Below are 20,801 nucleotides of genomic sequence, written 5' to 3'. Positions count from 1 at the left end.
AGTGCTGCAGCCACCTGAGGCACCTGCCCTGCCCCTTTGTCCCTGGGTGTGCACCTGGGGGGATGGCAGCTGCTCCTCCTCCCCCTCTGGGTTAGTGCCCCAGGAACTGACCTCTCCACTGCTGGCAGGGCTCAGCTAGCCCCCTGCTCACCTGCAGGCACCCCATGAATGCTTGTCCCTAAACTGGCTCTGCCCTGGGGAGTCTGGTAAGGGGATGGCAGAAGGGGACCCTGAGGGGGTGGATTTCCTTCCTATACACACTGCAGGATCCCTTTTAGGAGAACTCTCCACTCAATGCGCATCACCTAGATAAACCTCCCAAATGCACCACACCACTTCCCTGGCCTGTCCCTGCCCAACAGATGCCCTAGCAGAGGGGTGCCACCTTTCCCCTCTTTGGCTCCTTTCCCCAGGACTTTTCCAAACTGCTGGGTAGGGGCTTGGTCAGTTTTTGGCTGGCAGGGAGCCCTGCTCTGGGGAGCTGCCCGTGCTCCAGTGGCTGTAGGGCTCTTTCCCCGGCTTTTCGCCAGCAGTTTCCTCGCTGCCTAGCACGTTCCCATAAGGCATCGCTGCAGGAGGGAGCAGCCCGGCATGCCCTAGCTTTGTCCCTGGGGTGAGGGTTGGGAAAGGCTCCGTACCACTGCAGCCCCTGGCTTCCCTCCCCGCTGTCTTGCTTCCTTCTGGTGGGTGGGTCCACTCCAGCCCCCTGGGCTCTGGTCCTGCCTTCCCTAACCGCACACATCGTCTAGCCCAGACTTGTCCCTCCGGGGCTAGTGCCTCCTGCCCGTGGTGCGGGTTCTGCATTACCTGCCTGGGGCCCGGCCTTGCCAACACCAACCGGGGCCCCAGGGTCAGGGGCAGCCAGTGGCCTTAAGCTGTCCCATGGCCTCTGAGCTGCTCGTCTCTGGTCAGGCCCTTCCCAAGCAGCCCCTGGCTGAGCCTTGGCTAGGGGGTCCTAGCTGCTCCCGCCATGGTGACCCATGCTTGGGCCAGGTTACCGCTGCTCCTGCCACTCACCCAGCAGGTCTGGCTCGGCCCAGGGCGCCCAGAGGGGGCAGGAGGCCCGTGGCAGACTCCGCTACTTCAACACTGATGCAGTAATGTGTGTGTGTGTGGGGGGGGGGGGGGGCTGGCCTGCTTATGCCACAGCAGCCAGAACCCCCTCCTACCCCATGGGGGCATCCAGCCAGTCAGATAATCCTGGCCATGGGAGTGGGGAGCAGTGGGTCTTTTTGGGGGGGTGGGGGGGACAACTGGCTGGCACCCACACAAACACACACAGCTCCACCAAAACAATACCCAGCAGCCCCCAGGGAAACCCTCCCCCCCGCACAGCTGGCTCCAGGCTGGCTTTGCATGGGGCCTGTTGTGGTGGGGTGCTAATCTCACTCCAGGAGGCGCTTGCCTGCTTCTGGTCCTGCATGAAAGGCACGGTCCCACGCTCAGCTTCAGTGAGGTATCACCCAACCCCAGTGTAACACTCGTTGGCTCCGCCTGGCCCTGCCATCCTCTACTCCACTAACAAGTATGCCCATATTCACCACACCTCTGCCTGCTCAGAATGGAAGACAAACAGTCCACACCTTAAATATGTGACACACATGGTCTAAGGAACCTCTATCCTCCCTTCCCTCCTCCCCCCAGAACAGGAAATAGAAGGTTTTAAAAACATTATTTTAGCTACAGCTCCTGCTACTCCCACAGGCAGGACCCTCCCATGATTTGCAGGTGGCTAGAGCTTCCGGCTCTGTCTGCTCCAGGGAGCCCCCAAGGGCTGACAGACAAAGAGTAACGCACTAGAGTGGACCACTAGCCTATTGCCTGCATCCTGCAGGGAAGTAAGTGCCAGAGAGGAGGAAGGGCTGAATGTTTAAAGAAGCTGTCTAGGAATCCCTCGTTCAGAGACCCAGAAAAGTGAAGGGTCTAAAGGTCAAACTCCAGATCCCTCAGAGAAGTCCAACAGAACTTTGATCCCAAACTAGAATCTGTGCGTTTGTCTGCCTGAGGACGTGGCTGTATGTCTCTGTATGTCAGGATACCCGATCTTATTCCTGCAGGCTAATATCTCCTGTTCTCAGGAGCGCAAGTAGGGCGGGACCCTCCAGTATGCAGTACCAGCAAGAGAGATTTAGCAGAACGCTGTTAGGGAGGGCATTCGTTCTTTAACTGGGTTTAATGGTACAACAATACATATGCTAACAACCTTAAACAAAGGCTGTTAGCCTCTGTATTGTGCTGTTACGTTGGTCAGGAGTCCTCAAGAGGGGAGAGTGGGGGGATGGAAGGTGTTTAAACAGTGTTTTTAATTCTGTTTCTCCCCATTGGTCTGAATTATCCATGACGTCCATACTGCATCACATCAAGTTCAGATCATTAGAGGAATGCCTCTGCTTGCACTGCCCAGAGGATGTTTGGATTCTGATGTCAGCCCAGTTCTGCAGCCTGACGGGAATCAGGTGTTGGCCCCAGCATACAAAGAATTCTTCTTTGCAGCCAAACTAGTCTAACATGCATTTTGTTAACTGGAACTGGAGCAGCAAAACAAAGAAAACAAATGCCTCATTTTCCAGCTTTGTGGGTCAGAGAACTAGAAGTGAAGATTATAATGCCGGACACTGACGGCCTTAAACCAGCTGCCTCAGGAATCTGCCAAGAACTTTGCTGACAAGATGTTCCTCATCTTAGCAACAGCGCTAAGAGTTATCACACGTCTGCCCACCTTTATTCGAATGAAGCTCCTTCTGATCTGACAGCTCAGGCATCAGTTTTGTCCAGAACAATTTACAAACTTGGAACCTAATCCTGTAAACCCTTTGTGACGGAGCAGGGAGCAGGGCAGATTTGACCTGGGAATGTTGCAGGGGGGTTGCAGTGGGGATGTGGGACTTCCCTTGAAGGAAGCTACCTGAGCTGTAACCTGAGCCAGGAACGGGGGTGGGGAGAATTAACACCTTCTGCCCGGGAGACTGGACAAAGGAGAGGAGCAGCGGGAGGAGTTTTGGTTTTAGTTTCGGTTGGGGCTGGGTGGTGCAACGCAGGGAACCCCAAGCTGGGGTCCAAGCTCCCTGAACCTCCCTGAGGGACCTAATTGAGGGGGTCTGGTCGTACCTACACGCTCTGCTTGAGACTGTGTTCCTGTCCTTAAATAAACCTTCTGCTTTACTGGCTGGCTGAGAGTCACAGTGAATCTCGGGAAGAGGGGTGCAGGGCCCTAACTCCCCCACAATCCGCAACACCCTTAATCATTTGATCAATCCCATTGAAGACAGTGAGACTATTTGCATGACTATGGACCACTTCTGTGGGCTGGTAAGAGTTTCAGGAGTCTGTTCCTGTAAAGGAAGTTGAATCCCCCATTGAAATACAATGGTAGGTACAATAGTTAGTTAAGGATACAGTTCTACTTAAAATTTGTCTTTCGATAAGTCATACATATGCTGAAATGGCTCCTCACCCAACTCCCACATTCCACATAAACAGACTGAATACTACATATGAGGGGGGAAGTGAGTAGTTAAATTTCAGAGTAACAGCCGTGTTAGTCTGTATCCGCAAAAAGAAGAACAGGAGTACTTGTGGCACCTTAGAGACTAACAAATTTATTAGAGCATAAGCTTTCGTGGACTACAGCCCACTTCTTATGCATCCGAAGAAGTGGGCTGTAGTCCACGAAAGCTTATGCTCTAATAAATTTGTTAGTCTCTAAGGTGCCACAAGTACTCCTGTTCTTCTTTTTGAGTAGTTAAACACGTTGATGTTTGTATATACAAAGGGGGTGTTGGAGGGGACGGGGAGAGCGTGGGGGCCCCGGGCTGGGGCAGGGAGGAGTCACATGAAGGGTCATGTGGGGAGATCAGGTGCCCCCTCGTGTCCCTCTCATGAGTGCAGTACCGGCAAAAAATGATTTCTACTTGCACCACTGCCTGTTCTGGTCCTGTTCACAGCCCTAAAAGCTGTGAGATGAAAGGCAGTGATGAGCTGCCAAAAAATTAACAACCAGTTCCCTCCTCCTCACCCCACGAGGGGGTCGTGGCCCCCACACCCCCCAGGACTCCTGCCCCATCCAACCCCCCATGTTCCTTGATGCCCCCCCGGGATCCCTTCCCTGTCCCCTGACTGCCCCCTGCTGCCCCAACCAACCCCTCCTCTCATTCCTGATGGCCCCCCGGAACCCCTGCCCCATCCAACCACCCCTTCTCCCTGTCCCCTGACTGCCCCCCCATCCAACCACTGCTCCTTCCTGACTGCCCCCCCCGGGACCTCTGCCCCCATTCAATCCCCCTGTTCCCTGCCCTCTGACTGCCCCAACCCCTATCCACCCCCCGCCCCCGAACTCCCCTGCCCTCTTCCAACCCCTGCTCCCTGCCCCCTTACCGCGCTGGAGGCCGAGCGGGGGCCACTCGGCCGGGGCCAGGGCCGGGCCGAAGTCTCTGGGCCTGGCCGCGCCTCCCTGGAGCCCTCCTCACGCCCCCGCCCCAGCTTACCCTGCGCTTGTTTCTGAACCCTCCCGGGCGAACATCTGATTCACGGGAAGCAGGGGAGGGGAAGGGGGTCAGAGCGTTCAGGGGAGGAGCCGAGGAAGCAGAGGTGAGCTGGGGCGGGGGAGCAACTGGTTCTAAAAGGGCTTCTACATTTAACAACTGGTTCCTGCGAACCGGCTCCAGCTCACCACTGATGAAAGGTGTTAGATGTGGTCACAGCATGTACAGACTACAGACACCTATATGGAAAGCTACAAGCACTTAACACAGTATGACTCCGAAATATGAAACAAGTTGTGTTAAGAGGGAGGAATTCCAATTAGCAGTAAGGGTTAACAGAGAAACACAACCCTTGAAATGAATCAAACATACAAATCTCCAGTAAAAGGAATGTGTTACACACCAGCAGCACCTACTGGCTACCAACAGATGGAGCAGAGAAACTAAGACCAGAAATCTGAGCACCCCTTTGACAAATGTCCAATAAGAAATTAGAAGGTTGCAGCTTCCAACAGGCCCTGAACCAGGGTACATCACAAGAGGTCCTGCTGGCCGCTGTCTCTCCTGCCTCAGGCCCCATGTCCTTCCCAGACCCAGTGCCCCTTTCCTTGGGGTGCTGCCCACACTCTGGGTCTCCCTTCCCAGCAGAACCCCCTCCCCCTATGCCCACCTTGCCTCAGGGGCTACTGCCAGTCGTCATCTTGCCCCCATTCTCTGGGCAGACGCAGTCTGTCACGGCCACTCATCACTGGCAAGGGGGTCGGACCTGCTGCCTCTGCCCATCCCCAGGCTGCACCTCCCAGCCCAGTACCTCCTTAGGCCTGTACCAGGCCTCAGCCTGGGAAGTTGCCAGGCTGGAGCTCCCCAGCTCCTCTCGCCCTTCCTCAGCACTGCTCTGCTTCAGGTGCCCTGTGCTCCCAGGCAGCCAGGTCCTTCCCACTCCCAGCTGACTCCCGGTCTCCTGGCTCACAGCCCTTTTATCAGGGCCAGCTGTGCCCTGATTGAGTTAGCCACACCTGGGGCCAGGTACCCAGCCAGCCTCCCTTTTCTCATTGGGTCCCAGCCAGAGCCCTCTCCCAGGGCTGCTTTTAACTCTGCTCTCCTGGAGTGGGGCAGCCCTAGGTACCTGACCACACTTGTTCTCCCAGGTCTTTTACTGTGCACCGTCTTTCTCCCAGTCTTCTCACAACATACCTTCTTACGCCCAGCTCCTACCAGCCGGCCTTGACTAATCCCAGCAGGTTCTAAATGTGCTTTGGGGGACCTGATTAGCCTGTTTCCTTTGAGTGCTCTAATCAGTTCTTAATTGGTTCCAGGTGTCCTGGGAGTCTGCCTGACTTAAAAAGAAGAACAGGAGTACTTGTGGCACCTTAGAGACTAACAAATTTATTAGAGCATAAGCTTTCGTGGACTACAGCCCACTTCTTCGGATGCATAGTGGGCTGTAGTCCACGAAAGCTTATGCTCTAATAAATTTGTTAGTCTCTAAGGTGCCACAAGTACTCCTGTTCTTCTTTTTGCGGATACAGACTAACACGGCTGTTACTCTGAAACTTGCCTGACTTAACTGCTTCTAGCACCTTCGTGACTGCTCTGGGGCAGCCCCTGCCCTGGTCACTCAGGAAACAGAAAACTATTCATCCAGCATCCAGTGTGTTTTCCTTCAACCAGACCCCTGCACCCAACCGGTCTGGGTCTGTCACACCTGAGATTGAATCTGAAAAAATGACCTCAGCTGCTGCTGCTGGGTGCACATCCCAGATCCAATTTCATGCCACCATAAGTGCTACTAGTTAGCTGTCATGACAGCTCCATAGTGAGATATTCTTGTAGCTGCACTAATTCCCAGTTGTGCTACACAATGCGCCATCCCCACTCTTCCTGTTCGTTCTTTTTTGGACCCATCTGTATACATTTGACAAAAACAACTCCACTTTTCATCAATATTTGGTACTCCTCATTTTTAATACCTGCTGTCTCTTTTTTTACCCCTACGTTTATACAATAACTCTAAATTCACGTTTGGACGTGAGGGTTTCCATCCATAACTCATTTTCCCCTGGCTCAAAGTTTTGACTTCATTCAGTCTTTCCTTGTCTTTCCCGCATCCTCACTTTCACGCGAACAGCACCTGGAGGTCGAACATCGTGTGCTATAGTTCACCTACTGAATTCTCAACAAGCCTCATAAATTAGTGTGGCACTTTCTCACTGCAGTTCCCATTAACTTTGGCCCAGAAAGTTAAATCCAGTCGTTTCATTTGTAGTGTAATTAGCATTTCACTAGAAGCTCGCTGTAGTGTGCATGTGGGTGTTGTAATAAACGCACCGCACGCAATTCGTAGTGCCTGGGCTTGTGTTAAATGTATTGTTTCAGGTTCTGATTTTGATCCTGACCTAAAAGATTTGGCAGGCAGAGTCAGTAACTGGTCTGATTAAGGCTCTGCATAGCGTCAGCAGGGTTTGCTAATCCACCCTTCTGTTAGTCCCAGCAAGAATTTTAAGCGGGTTAATCCTTCCTGTATAGGGTTACCATACAGGACATGTCTGGCTTTTCGGCACTCAAACCCCCGTCTGGGGGGAATTGCCAAAAAGCCGAACATGTCCGGGAAAATGCCGGCCAGGCACTTCCCCTCCCGCGGCGGCTCTGCTCCTCCCCTGACTCTTCGGCTCTGTTTAAGAGCCGAGCGCTACGGGCTTTGGGCAGCCCCCATGCCTCCGGACCCTGCGCCGCCGGAGCCCGGGAGGGGAAGTGCCCGGCTGGGGGTGCAGGGTCCGGAGGCATGGGGGCTGCCCGAAGCCCAAGCGCTACTGGCTTCACGGTTTGCTGGGCAGCCTCCAGACCCTGCGCCCCCGGCTGGGCGCTTCCCCTCCCGGGCTCCAGCGGCACTGGGGAAGCGCCGGCCGGGGGCGCAGGGTCTGGGGGCTGCCCGGCAAACTGCGAAGCCGGTAGCACTCGGGCTGCCCTTTCCGCGTGGCTGGGAGTGGGAGGGAGGAGGGGGCGGAGTTAGGGCGGGGAAGGGATGGAGTTAGGGCGGGGCTGGGGGTGGGGAAATGGGCGGGGCCAGAGCCCGTGGAGGGTTTTCTTTTTTTATTTGTTAGATATGGTAACCCTATTCCTGTACATTTATGTTTCACATGGGATCTTTGCAAAGTAATCTAGGATCAAATATGACACCTAAGAATTTGAATCTTGTGTCTGTTTGTTCTCTGTCCAGGTACCGTTTACATTCCTTTGTAACTTTCCTTTTTGTACAGATAAGTCCCTTGGTTTTAGCAACAGAGAACTTCAAGCCCCGGCATTTCCCCAGCCGGAGGTCTCTAGTAGAGCTTTGCTGATTCTTTTTTCTGCCACCTCAGTATTCCCGCTCTGAACCCACAGAGCCCAGTCACCTGTGAACAGAGTGACACCTGCCCCAGCACTCACTTGTTCTGGGAAATCGTTCATCAGGGTATAAAGTAAGGTTGGACTGATAACACTTCCCTGTGCTGGAGCATGTTTAATAGTACGCGTATTTGAGGTAATTTTCCCAACTCTGTCCTTCATAGAATCATAGAAGATCAGGGTTGGAAGGGGCCTCAGGAGGTCATGTAGTCCCACCCCCTGCTCAAAGCAGGGCCTTCTACTCAGAAATTCTCTTATCCACTCAGACATTCTTCCCTCTCTCCCCAGTGCACCCACTTTGTCCAATAAGCCTTCCCTCCATAGCGTATCGTACGCCTTTTCAACAGCTAGAATAACAGCTCTCATGAAACCCTCATGCCTCAGACTTTTTCATATTTCAGTTTTTAATTTAACACTGTGATCAGTGGTGCAGCTGCCTCTCCTAAAACCACTTTGCACCTTGTCCATACCACCAGGGCCGGCTCCAGACACCAGCCCCCCAAGCATGTGCTTGGGGCGGCGCCTGGAAGGGGGCGGCGCGGCGGGGCGCTCCGGCCCGAGAGCGGGACCGCAACTGGGCTCGCCGCCCTCCCCGTGGCGCTCCTGCTGCCGGGGGCTCTCCGCCCTCCCCTCGGCACTCTGGCCGCTGGGGAGAGCGGAGAGCCTCGGCCGGGCTCTCCGCCATCCTCCCGGCACTCTGGCTGCTGGGGGCTCTCTGCCCTCCTCCTGGCGCTCTGGCCGCCGGAGCTCTCCGCCTTCCCCCCGGCGCTCTGGCCGCTGGGGAGAGCGGAGAGCCCCAGCCGGGCTCTCTGCCCTGCTCCCGGCGCTCTGGCCGCCGGGGAGAGCGGAGAGCCCCAGCCGGGCTCTCCGCCCTCCCCCCAGCGCTCCGGCTGGTGGGGGATTGCTCGGCGCCCTCCCCTGCCGCGCTGGTGGGGGGGGAGGGCGGGGGGGGGGCTTTTTGCCTAGGGCGGCAAAAAAGCCAGAGCCGGCCCTGCATACCACTATGGTTTTCCAGACGCTCACTGTTCTCTCCAGCCTGTCACCCAGACAGGGCGCAAGGGCTCTTGGTCTAAAAGTTTGCCTAGTTTTCGTATTGGATTTACTACCTACCTCATGTTTCCACCTACCAGTGTCACTCCTTTTCCCATATGGTGTTAAATAATTCCCGGAGAACCCTCACACTGCTGGCAGAGAGATGTTTAAACAACATGTTACATATGTTAGCTTTCCCTGGCGATGTATTCTTGCTGATATCAATAGCTTTCTCAAGTTCTCGCACACAAAACCATTAATTCAGTAGAGTATCTTCATGTTTACCCCACCTACATAACAGATCATGAGTCTCTTGGATGAATTGTCTTTTAATCAGGTGGAAAACTTCACTTTGGTTTTCATCATTACTCACCCCTTGGGAAGTTTCTGCTAACATGTCTGTCTGCTCTCTCGTGATCAGACCTTCGAACTATGTTTTCAGTCCCAATCAAACCAGAGATGTGGCTACTCACTCTGAATTCCATTCATTCTTCTAATTTGCCTGTATGTTCTGATGTCTCGGTACCTTTGTTTATCCACCCACAGTACTTCCTCCAACTCTCTTTCTTTGATTTATTTTATAATTCTTTGTGCTATTGCTTTACTTCTTTTATACTTCATTAGGTCTTCACTATAAACTGTATTTTTGCGTTTGTATAGGCTTTGTTCCTTTCTTTTACTGTCATTTTGCATTCCTCATTCCACCAGGGAAGTGAGTTTTTAGTTTTGGGTACTTCAATATCCTAGGTATGGCTACTGTAGCTGCTATTACTCCCTTTGTTACACTGTCACTGAAATTCTCTGCCTCATCACTCACACAATAATTAGTCACAAATGTAATAGATTTACTTCTAAGTAGCTACCAGTTAGCTTTTTAAAAATGCCAGGTGGGTAATTTTCTATTACCTTCATCCTTACCTTGCCCTTGAAAAGCAGTAATTACAGGGAGACAATCACTCCCCATTTCTTCTTTCTTATATATTTTCCCAGTTTCATTTATGTGCAATATCTGCTGTTATAATTCCCAGGGCTAAGTAGGAAAAACTACTATCTGCTGCATTAAATCTAGCTGGGGTTTAAAACCACTAGACTGTTTTAATCAATCAACTTTTCTAAGCATGCAGCATTTTATCAGGTCACTGACTGGAAGTCAGCGGCACTGCTATGGGTACCCACATGGCCCCACGGTATGCCAACATTTTTATGGCTGACCTAGAACAACGCTTCCTCAGCTCTTGTCCTCTAACGCCCCTACTCTACTCGCGCTACACTGATGACATCTTCATCATCTGGACCCATGGGAAGGAGGCCCTTGAGGAATTCCACCAGGATTTCAATAATTTCCATCCCACCATCAACCTCAGCCTAGATCAATCCACACAAGCGGTCCATTTCCTGGACACTACTGTGCTAATAAGCGATGGTCACATCAATACCACCCTATACCGGAAACCTACTGACCGCTACACTTACCTACATGCCTCCAGCTTCCATCCAGGACACATCACATGATCCATTGTCTACAGCCAAGATCTAAGATACAACCGAATTTGCTCCAATACCTCAGACAGGGACAGACACCTACAGGATCTCTATCAAGCATTCTTAAAACTACAATACCCACCTGGGGAAGTGAGGAAACAGATTGACAGAGCGAGACGGGTACCCAGCAGTCACCTACTACAGGACAGGCCCAACAAGGAAAATAACAGAACACCACTGGCCATCACATACAGCCCCCAGCTAAAACCTTTCCAGCACATCATCAACGATCTACAACCTATCCTGGAAAATGATCCCTCACTCTCACAGACCTTAGGAGGCAGGCCAGTCCTCGCTTACAGACAGCCCCCCAACCTGAAGCAAATACTCACCAGCGACGACACACCACACCACAGAAACACTAACACAGGAACCAATCCCTGTAACAAACCCCGTTGCCTTCTCTGTCCCCATATCTACTTTAGCAACACCATCATAGGACCCAGCCACACCATCAGAGGCTCATTCACTTGCACATCTACCAATGTGATATATGCCATCATGTGCCAGCAATGCCCCTCTGCCATGTACATTGACCAAACCAGATAGTCTCTACGTAAAAGGATAAATGGACACAAATCAGACATCAGGAATGGTAACATACAAAAGCCAGTAGGAGAACACTCCAATCTCCCTGGACACTCAATAACAGATTTAGAAGTAGCCATCCTTCAACAAAAAAACTTCAAAAACAGACTTCAAAGAGAAACTGCTGAGCTACAGTTCATTTGCAAACTTAACAATAGGGACTGGGAGTGGCTGGCTCACTACAAAAGCAATTTTCCCTCTCTTGGTATTGACACCTCCTCATCAATTATTGGGGGTGGACCACATCCACCCTGACTGAATTGGCCTTGTCAGCACTGGCTCTCCACTTGTAAGGTAACTCCCTTCTCTTCATGTGTCAATATATATTGATGCCTGTATCTGTAACTTTCACTCCATGCATTTGAAGAAGTGAGGTTTTTTACCCACGAAAGCTTATGCCCAAATAAATCTGTTAGTCTTTAAGGTGCCACCGGACTCTTCGTTGTTTTTGTGGCTACAGACTAACACAGCTACCCCCTGATACTTGGTACCATTTTATCAGTTGTCTTACTTCCCCACAAGTTATTATTATTTAGATCACCACATACAATATTTGGTCTTTTAGCATCTTCCCTATTTCTTGTTGCATCAAACTTTCTAATTTCCCACATGGGTTATAGATACTATAAATCCTTAAAGAAAAATTACTTTTCTGCATTGGCATCTCAACAGCATTATATTCTAGGCTTATTCTTCATTCTCTACTGCTATGTAGTTTAATCTTTCCCCTATGAAAGTACAAATGCCACCTCCTCTTCCTAGTTTTTAGTCTTGCCTACAGGCAGTATACCCTGGAATTTTAAAAGAAAAATTTTCAACCAGCCCTGTTTCCTGGATACACATGACATCTGGTTTAGATTTCATTCCCAGGATATTTTCTTTTAGTCTTGACTGTGTGCTATCAGCCTGTGTTATCATTCCAACAAAAGACAAGAGAGATCCTCATACTGGTCAGATTTCACCATTAACTTCATTCAAAGTTGCATGGAGATGGTGCATGGACAAGTGACTAATATACAAGGATTTTTCCACTGCCTTAGCTGTAATTTTCATTTTTTCTGATTTTTCCCCAGTTTGTGATATACAATTTATCACAAACACAATAAACCTCTCTTTTTTCATTACTAGTATATCATAGTATACCAGAAGCAATGGGTTTAAACTGCAGCAAGGGAGGTTTAGGTTGGACATTAGGAAAAAGTTCCTAACTGTCAGGGTGATTAAACACTGGAACAAATTGCCTAGGGAGGTTGTGGAATCTCCATCTCTGGAGATATTTAAGAGTAGGTTAGATAAATGTCTATCAGGGATGGTCTAGACAGTATTTGGTCCTGCCATGCGGGCAGGGGACTGGACTTGATGACCTCTCGAGGTCCCTTCCAGTCCTAGAATCTATGAATCGCCTATCCCTGCCGCAGTTTATCATGTTCCTTATAGAATGAGGCGGTGTGTGCAGTCCCCCTTTCCCTGTGCTGTCTCTTCCCTCTCCCCGGTGCTTCGAGGGTCTCTTTACAGCTTCCACAGAGCGTATGTTATTAACAAGTTTTGTCTTTTGTATCTTTTTAGTTTGCCTGGCTGCACTACACCCTCTATACGCTGGACTGGGATTACTGCTGCAGTTACTACATTTAACCTCTTTTCAGAGGAGCAGCCGGGTTAGTCTGTGTCAGCAAAAACAACCAGGAGTCCTTGTGGCACCTTAGAGACGAACACATTGATTTGGGCATAAGCTTTCGTGGGCTACAGCCCACTTCTTCGGATGCATAGAGTGGAAAATACAGTAGCAGGGATACGTACACAGTACATGAGAAGATGGGAGTTGCCTGACCAAGTGGGGGCAGGAGGGGGTCAGTGCTAACGAGACAATTCAATTAAAGTGGGCTATTCTCAACAGTAGAATTCCAAGGGAGGAAAAATCACTTTTGTGGTGGTAATGCGGGTGGCCCATGTAGTAAGAGGAGGCCCTGAGACACAAACCCTTGGTATCAGAGGCCTGGTATGAGGCCTGAGGCCTGAACTGAAGTAATGGTCAAGACGTTGCTAATATAAAGCAAAGTTAGGCTCTGAGCTAGAGGCAGGCCCGGCTCACAGACATTGGCAAGAGGAAGGCTGCTAAAAGCACGTGTGCCAGGACGGCACCAGAACAACCTGGTACGAACACATCCCACAGAGATAACGAGGAACAGGCAGACCCAGCCTAAAGACAGGGTCAGAAGGACAATATGATGGATAGACTTGTTTAGGGTTACCATTCGTCCGGATTTACCCGGACATGTCCTCCTTTTTGTGCTAAAAATAGCGTCCGGGGGGAATTTGTAAAGCACTCACAATGTCCGGGATTTCCCCCTCCCCCGGCACAGCAGAGCGAGCGGCTGGGAGGGCTGCAGGAAAGTCCCGGGCTGGACTCCGGAGCAGCTGGAGAGGAGCCGGATCCGCCCTGCATTCTGAGCAAGTGTCTCAGCACAAAGTGCAGCCCTCCCCTTTTGCAACTGGGAGCGGTTTCTGCCATGCAGGGTAGCAAAACGGGAGCGAGAGCACTTTGTGCTGATACAAGGGCAGCTCTCCCCTGCAACCCGGTCCGGGCCAGGGACCGGGTTTTGTTGTGCAGGGCCAGGGACCGGGTTTTGTTGTGCTGGGGAGCTTAGCCACTGCACAGAGCCCAACACCCTGTTCTGAGCAGCAGGGTAAGGGGGGGCAGGAGAAGGGGCAGGGAGGTTCTGGAGGGGGCAGTCAAGAAACGGGGGGGGCTTTTTGGGGGGAGTGGAGAAAGTTTTGGGCAGTCAGGGTACAGGTAGGGGGTAGGGTCCTGGTGGGCAGTTGGGGGGGGGGTCTTAGGAGGGGGCAGTTAGGGGACAAGGAACAGGGAGTCTTAGGTAGGGGGTGGGGTTCTGGAGGGCAGTTAGGAGCAGGGGTCCCAGGAGGGGGCAGTCAGGGGACAAGGAGCGGGGGGGGGGTAGGGGGCTGGGAGTTCTGGGGGGGAGCTGTCAGGGGGCAGGGGTGGGGAGAGGGATCGGAGCAGTCAGGGGACAGGGAGCAGAGGGGTTTAGATGGGTTGGGAGTTCTGGGGGGGCTGTCAGGGGGCAGGAGTGCGGAGAGGTATCAGAGCAGTCAGGGGACAGGGAGCAGAGGGGTTTAGATGGGTTGGGAGTTCTGGGGGGGGGCTGTCAGGGGGTGGGGAGTGGTTGGATGGGGCGTGGGAGTCCCAGGGGTCTGTCTGGGGGTGGGGGTGTGGATAAAGGTTGGGGCAGTCAGGGGACAAGAGGCAGGGAGGCTTAGATAGTCCTGGGGGGCAGTTAGGGGCAGGGGTCCCAGGAGGGGGTAGTCAGGGGACAAGGAACGGGGGGAGGGTTGGGAGGTCAGGGGGGGCGGGAAGTGGGAGGGGCAGGGGTGGGGCTAGGGCGGGGCTCCTCCCGTCCTCTTTTTTGCTCGCTGAAATATGGTAACCCTAGACTTGTTTGTTCGAACCAACCTGTACCAGCAGAAAGGCAGCACCCTAATGTGTAGAGAGGCAGTACCTCAGTGCGTTCAATGATGCATAACCTGTTTGTATCTGTATAAGAATGCATCCCTGTCACGGAGTATTGGGGGACTCAGGGCCCTGCACCCCCGGCTTCCTGCGATTCACCATGACTCTCAGCCAGCCAGTAAAGCAGAAGGTTTATTTGGATGCCAGGAATACAGTCCAAGACAGGTCTTGCAGGCACAGACAACAGGGCCCCCCCCTCAGTTAGGTCCAGCTTGGGGTCCCAGGGCATGCCAGCCCACCCCCCTTTGGGGGGTCAGAGCCATCTCTGCCTCCCAGCCATCTCTCCAGCCTCCCTCCAGCCTGCCTCCAGCCCTCCGCTTTCAGCGACCCCTCCCACAGCCTTTGTTCAGTTTCCCGGGCTAAGGAGTCGCCTCGCCTTCAACCCCTTCCTGGGTTCTCATGTTACACACTCAGGTATGCGCCCTCGGGCAGATCCCATCCTACAATGCAGACTATCCCAGCACACTCCCCTGTCAGCATTCACAGACCACAGTGAGAACAGGCCCAGTTCGTCACATCTCTCCCCCCTTTGAGACCGAACTGAGCAGGGTCACTTTAGCCAGTGACCCGGGGAAGTTCGAACCTACCCCCGTTCCCATGGATGCCCCCGCATCCCTCCCATTCCTTGGTGAGGATTACACCAGGCCCCTCCAGTTTCACACTCCCCCTTAGGTTGGGGTTGCTTGATGGCACTCGCAGTTCGCATGTGGGAAGGTTTATGCGGCCTGCGCCCTTTTCCCACCCCCATACCTCTGGGGCTCCAACTGGGCTGTGGTCTTCTCCCAGCGCTCCAGTCTGGAGGTCTGTGCTTTGGGCTCTCTTGGTTCAGAGCCGCCCTTTTAACCTTGGCCACCCTCTGGAAAGGATCCTTTATGCTGGGCAAGGGTCCTAAAGCTGTTTTCCCCTTGTCCCAGGCCTTCCTCCCCCTCTGACAGGGGTCACAGGATCCGCAGTACTGCCGGACAGTAACAAAGACCCCAGGCCAGTAAAAGCTCCGTAGCAGCCTCTGCTGGGTACGCCAGGTTCCCTGGGGCCCTGAGAGGGGAATGTCATGGGCCCGGCACAGCAGCTGGCGGCGATACTTCTGGGGTACCACCAGCTGCCTCCTGATCCCCCCTGACTCCATTTTCCCTGGGGGAGCCCATTCTCGGTACAGGAACCCCTTCTCCCACAGGAATCTTTTCCAGCCACCTCGTCCCATGGTCTGTACCGCATTGAGGTCGGCCAGGTCCCTTATCTTCCGCAAGGAGGGATCTCTCTGTAACTCGGCCTGGAACTCAGCAGCTGGGACAGGGATGGCCACCTGCTCTTTCTCGCCCGCTGGGTCCGAAGCTGCAGCCTCCCTGAGCCGCGTCCCTGGGCGTTCCCTCCCCACCAGGTTAGGGTCCCGCGCCTCAGGCAAGGCACCCCCCCCAAGGCCAGGGTGCAGTGCCCCTCGCCGGCTCTGACCGCGGGTCACAACTAAGGCGGTCTGGGGGCTGCTGGGCCAGTCCTCTAGGTCCCCCCCCATCAACACCTCGGTGGGCAAATGGTGGTGCACTCCCACGTCCTTGGGGCCCTCCTTGGCCCCCCATTTCAGGTGTACCCTCGCTACGGGAACCTTGAATGGGGTCCCGCCCACCCCGGTCAGGGTCAGGAAGGTGTTGGGCACCACCCGATCTGGGGCCACCACCTCGGGCCGGGCCAGTGTCACCTCTGCGCCCGTGTCCCAGTAACCATAAACTTCCTTCCCATCCACCTCCAGGGGAACAAGGCACTCGCTCCGCAGGGACAGCCCCGCGCCAACCCTGTAAACGGAGAACTTTGAATCCGGAGCATCTGGCCCCCCAGAGAAGCTAGCCTGGGGCTCTCCTCCCTCCTTAGCAGGTGGTACTCTGCCAGCCCCCCTTCCCTGGGAATGCTGCCTCTCGCCGGGCTGGGTCTCTACCCAGTCAACCCTCTGTGGGTTCGGCCTGCTCAGTCTGTCCCTGAGCCTGGGGCACTGGGCCCGTATGTGGCCCTTTTGGCCACAGTGGTAGCAGCCCATGTCCCATGGGTCCCCTTGAGTGGGTCGGATGGTCCTGATGCCGGATGTTCCCCTCTGATGGGGTTTTTCTGTATTTTCCCACGGGGAGGTCCCATGGTGACTCTCTCTCTGCGTTGTGGTGGGATTGCTCCTTTGGGACTCCTCCCTTTTATCTCCTGACCGGCTCTTTACGAACTCATCGGCCAGCCGGCCTGCCTGTCGCGGGTTCTCTGGCTTTCTGTCCACCAACCACAGCCTCAGGTCAGATGGGCACCGCTCATACAGTTGCTCCAGTACCAGCAGTTTGACCAGGTCCTCCTTCGTCTGGGCCCCATCAGCCCACTTGCTGGCGTATCCTTCCATGCGGGCGGCTAGTTGTAGATATGAGATCTCAGGGGTTTTATCCTGACTCCGGAACCTTTCCCGGTACATCTCAGGAGTCAGCCCAAACTCCGTAGCAGGGCCTTTTTGAATAGTTCGTAGTCCCCTTTCTCTGCCTTTTCCAGTTGGCGGTACAATGCCACGGCTTTGGGGTCCAGTAAGGGGGTAAGGACCCGGAGTCTGTCCGCGGGATCAACCCGGTGCAGCTCGCAGGCCGTCTCAAAGGCCTCCAGGAAGTCATCCATGTCCTCCCCCTCCTTGTATGGGGCCATGATGCACTTATCAAAGCTCCGTGCAGTCCTGGGTCCCCCCTCACTCACCGCAGCCGGGGGTTCGCTGCCCTTCAATCTCGCCAGTTCCAGTTCATGCTGACGCTGTCTCTCATTCTCCTCCCGTTCATGCTGTCTCTGTCTCTCTTCACGCTGATGCTGTCTCTCTTTCTCCTCCCGTTCACGCTGACGCTGTCTCTCTTCATGCTGTCTCTGTTGTTCACGATCCTCCAGCTCCCTCAGTTTTAGCTCTTTCTCCCATTCCAGCCAATTCCGCTCCCCGGATGCCGAACGTCGCCGGGAGGATCCTCTGCTGGCCGGCGGGCTTCGCCGGGGGGACCCCCTGCTGGCCGGGGGGGTCACGGCGCCTTCGGTATTTGCTGGGCTCCTCCCCACCCTTCCCCTAGGCATAGAAAGGAGGGGTCTCGGGAAGCCCTCAGCAGCCGGCTGACCACTCCCAGCTGGGACAGACACTGGTGCCTGCGCTGCATTTGCCAGGCTGCTTCCCTGAGACACAGGGATCAGTTCATTCGCGCGATCTTCCGCCTCCAGCTGGGCAATGAGCTGTTCTTTGGTGAGCCTCCCAATGCGCAGCCGCCTCTGCTTGCACAGCTCCACCAGGTCACTCTTAAGCCGCTTGGCATACATCTTCCTGCTGGCCACTCACCGGCCTGTGTGCTCACAGCTCCCCACAGTTCCCAGGGGGACCCCTAGTGTGCCAGCCCTTCTCGAGGTCACCGCCTCTCTGCCAGGGTCGAGCTGCAGACTCCTCCGCCCCTGGGACCACTCGCTGCGATCCCCCCGGGGGACCCTGTTACTGCAAAAGTCCTTCTCGCTGGTCACACACTCCCAGGGGTAATAACCGTCTCTCTCCCACTCTTCAGCCGGCCTGGTCCCCGTCAATCCCCCTTCGTTTTACTGCTCCCCAGTCACTTACCGCAGGAAGCGCCGTCCACGGGGTGCAGTAGATCCCACCGCTGCCACCAGTTGTCACGGAGTATTGGGGGACTCAGGGCCCTGCACCCCCGGCTTCCTGCGATTCACCATGACTCTCAGCCAGCCAGTAAAGCAGAAGGTTTATTTGGATGACAGGAATACAGTCCAAGACAGGTCTTGCAGGCACAGACAACAGGGCCCCCCCCTCAGTTAGGTCCAGCTTGGGGTCCCAGGGCATGCCAGCCCACCCCCCTTTGGGGGGTCAGAGCCATCTCTGCCTCCCAGCCATCTCTCCAGCCTCCCTCCAGCCTGCCTCCAGCCCTCCGCTTTCAGCGACCCCTCCCACAGCCTTTGTTCAGTTTCCCGGGCTAAGGAGTTGCCTCGCCTTCAACCCCTTCCTGGGTTCTCATGTTACACACTCAGGTATGCGCCCTCGGGCGCCCTCGGGCAGATCCCATCCTACAATGCAGACTATCCCAGCACACTCCCCTGTCAGCATTCACAGACCACAGTGAGAACAGGCCCAGTTCGTCACAATCCCTGAGCGGACGTCTTTGTCCGGCCTAGGGGGCAGTGGCACTGCCACTGGCTGAGCCGGTCCGTTGTCAGGGAGAACATATGTACAAGCAGAACTGTAGACATCTGATCCGGGGAGCTAGAGAGTGTTTTGTTTGGCAATAAACCTGGCCGGGTGCCTTCGTACTTTATCAGAGTCTGTGGTCATTGGGCGGTTTGCTCAAGATCTGCTGTGCCAGCGATCTGTGCAGAGCCAGGGCAGCACACAGGGAGAACACACAGGCACGCAGCCAACTGTTATCATCATTGAAAAGAGCAGAGCACCACACCGGTGACGTCTGACGACAGCCCATTACAAACAGTTGACAAGAAGGTGTGAGTAACAGTAGGGGGAAATTAGTTTTTGTAATGACCCATCCACTCCCAGTCTTTATTCAGGCCTCATTTGATGGAGTCCAGTTTGTAAATTTGCGTGTTTTCACTGTTATTTCTTGTAACCCTTTGTCACTTCCTTCCTTTCACTTAGCAGCACTTAACTTATGTCTATTGTTCATACATTTATTCTTACTCTAATTCAGCTCAGGTCTGTGTTTGCAGGGCAGGGTGTATTTACCCAGTTACGTTACTAAGCTGTGTTGTGCTTTTGCATCCTTGAAGAACAAATCATGTCAAACCAATCTGATAGCTTTCTTTGATAGGATAACGAGCCTTGTGGATAAGGGAGAAGCTGTGGTGTGGTATACCTAGACTTTAGTAAGGCATTTGATACGGTCTCGCATGATATTCTTACTGATAAACTAGGCAAATACAATTTAGATGGGGCTACTATAAGGTGAGTGCATAACTGGCTGGATAACCGTACTCAGAGAGTTGTTATTAATGGTTCCCAATCCTGCTGGAAAGGCATAATGAGTGGGGTACCGCAGGGGTCTGTTTTGGGACCGGCTCTGTTCGATATCTTCATCAACGACTTAGATATTGGCATAGAAAGTACGCTTATTAAGTTTGCAGATGATACCAAACTGGGAGGGATTGCAACTGCTTTGGAGGACAGAGTCATAATTCAAAATGATATGGACAAATTGGAGAAATGGTCTAAGTTAAACAGGATGAAGTTTAACAAAGATAAATGCAAAGTGCTCCACTCAGGAAGAAAAAATCAGTTTCACACATACAGAATGGGAAGAGACTGTCTAGGAAGGAGTACTGCAGAAAGGGATCTAGGGGTTATAGTGGACCACAAGCTAAATATGAGTCAACAGTGTGATGCTGTTGCAAAAAAAGCAAACATGATTCTGGGATGTATTAACAGGTGTGTTGTGAGCAAGACACAAGAAGTCATTCTTCCACTCTACTCTGCGCTGGTTAGGCCTCAGCTGGAGTATTGTGTCCAGTTCTGGGCACCGCATTTCAAGAAAGATGTGGAGAAATTGGAGAGGGTCCAGGGAAGAGCAACAAGAATGATTAAAGGTCTTGAGAACATGACCTATGAAGGAAGGCTGAAAGAATTGGGTTTGTTTAGTTTGGAAAAGAGAAGACTGAGAGGGGACATGATAGCAGTTTTCAGGTATCTAAAAGGGTGTCATAAGGAGGAGGGAGAAAACTTGTTCACCTTAGCCTCTAAGGATAGAACAAGAAGCAATGGGCTTAAACTGCAGCAAGGGAGGTCTAGGTTGGACATTAGGAAAAAGTTCCTAACTGTCAGGGTGGTTAAACACTGGAACAAATTGCCTCGGGAGGTTGTGGAATCTCCATCTCTGGAGATATTTAAGAGTAGGTTAGATAAATGTCTATCAGGGATGGTCTAGACAGTATTTGGTCCTGCCATGAGGGCAGGGGACTGGACTCGATGACCTCTCGAGGTCCCTTCCAGTCCTAGAATCTATGAATCTATGAATCCTTAGGCAAACTAGCCTTATAGTCTCTGAGCTGTCCAAGTGAGGGCTGGACGCTGCAGAGCACTCTGTGTGGGGAAAGATCGGGAGTGTGTCAGGTGCCCCTTTGCTGGTTGGGAGACAGTGGGGCTGTAACCAGGTTGCTGGGCTCAGAACTGCTGGAGCAGAGCTGTCTAAGACATAGACACTCAGGATGTGATGTGCATGCTGGGGAGGCTGATTGTGAGTGTCCCAGGCTGGGAGCTA

The sequence above is a fragment of the Malaclemys terrapin genome, chromosome 6 (assembly GCF_027887155.1).
Source record: "Malaclemys terrapin pileata isolate rMalTer1 chromosome 6, rMalTer1.hap1, whole genome shotgun sequence".
Taxonomy (NCBI): domain Eukaryota; kingdom Metazoa; phylum Chordata; order Testudines; family Emydidae; genus Malaclemys; species Malaclemys terrapin.
The sequence above is the reverse complement of the archived record's forward strand: the minus strand, read 5'-3'. Positions refer to the sequence as shown.